Source organism: Loa loa (assembly GCF_000183805.2).
Source record: "Loa loa unplaced genomic scaffold supercont3.560, whole genome shotgun sequence".
Classification (NCBI taxonomy): domain Eukaryota; kingdom Metazoa; phylum Nematoda; class Chromadorea; order Rhabditida; family Onchocercidae; genus Loa; species Loa loa.
The window spans coordinates 28526-30275 of NW_018108740.1; positions in this window are offsets into that span (position 1 = coordinate 28526).

Genomic DNA, 1750 nt, shown 5'->3' on the forward strand with positions numbered 1-1750 from the left:
TTATTATTATTATTATTATTATTATTATTATTATTATTATTATTATTATTATTATTATTATTATTATTATTATTATTATTATTATTATTATTATTATTATTATTATTATTATTATTATTATTATTATTATTATTATTATTATTATTATTATTATTATTATTATTATTATTATTATTATTATTATTAATTATTATTATATTTATCGTTCCAGCTCCTTATTCAGAATCCTAATTTGAATATTTTTATACTATAATGAAGTGGGAAGGAATGATAAACAGAATTGATGAATAATTGTACAAAGAATATTTCTAAAAACAATAATTTGGCCACAGTATAATTTCATGCCTTGTGCACTTCGTGCAAATTGCTATTAAAACGAATGTATTACTGGAATCTGGAATGATTTGGAGGTTCCGGTTGTACCGGTTGTACCGGTTCCGGTTGTAAGTATGAATAAATGCATTTTTGAATAACCGAGTAAGCATAAAGGAAATTACGGCTGGAAAAAAATTCCCATTATCACCGAATATTTCGGTAAGTTTTATTTTTTATTTTATATTTTTTTTTGTTTATTATTCCTTCCCCATTTGCTGCATAAAGCAATAGTCATGTCGAATTGAAATAAGTATACAAATAAAACGGAACAAATTTAAATTTAAATTTATTACTTTCTTCGCATGTAGCCAAATCGTTCATTTCTTTCTTCGATGGCTTTCGATGTTGTGTATTTGTCAGCTTTAGAAAAGAAAAAGAAGGAATGAACAAAGGTAAGTTAATTTTCAAAGCTTTTCTAAATTCAAAAAAAAAGAAATTCGCAATCATCAAAATCAAAGAATGTATAACTAATAAGACAGCACCTTTTTTCCATTTTCGGAAACATTTAAAAGCAATTGGTTGTCTATTGAACGAAACAAGTTTACTAATTTATAGTTTACTAATTAATTGATTTTTAGTAAAAAAAATTAACTAAAAATTTAGGATTACTAACTGGATGGGTAAACCAAAAAATGGAAATAATTATGTTAGGAAATGAATAAATTAAATTAACGACAAATATTAATATTTATGGTCAAAAATGCGATAATTTTGAAAAATTTTACTTTACGCTTCTTGTGCATTTTCACTTGATAACAATTGTCTGAAAATTGGCAATTCTTTTTCCTTACCACTTCGAAGTAATTTTTTACTTATTTTTTTCTTTTGTTATTTTATCAGTTCTAAGGAATTGTAAAATTTAATTCATTTATAGCTTTTGGCTATTATTTTCTAGAAATAATATTGGATTCATTGGTTCAATTACAATGTTCAATTACAATTACATGTTAAACTAGTCAAGAGTTCTTTTTTCGTTTTAATTAATGAAACGAACGAAAAAAAAGCAATCGTCATTCGATGTGCATTTTAACACACCTTCCAAGGAATGATTAAATTAAGAAGGAAATCAGCCGCCTACAACAGATTATTTATTAAATTGATAACAATATACAATATGAATTAAGTACGATCGAAATCATTTTTATATAACCTGAAAATGGCGCAAGAGTCCCATAATATTAAAAATTATGCAAAATTATTATGCATTTTTGTAATGCACTATATATTTTTCAAATTGAAATTATTATTATTATTATTATTATTATTATTATTATTATTATTATTATTATTATTATTATTATTATTATTATTATTATTATTATTATTATTATTATTATTATTATTATTATTAATTATTATTATTATTATTATTATT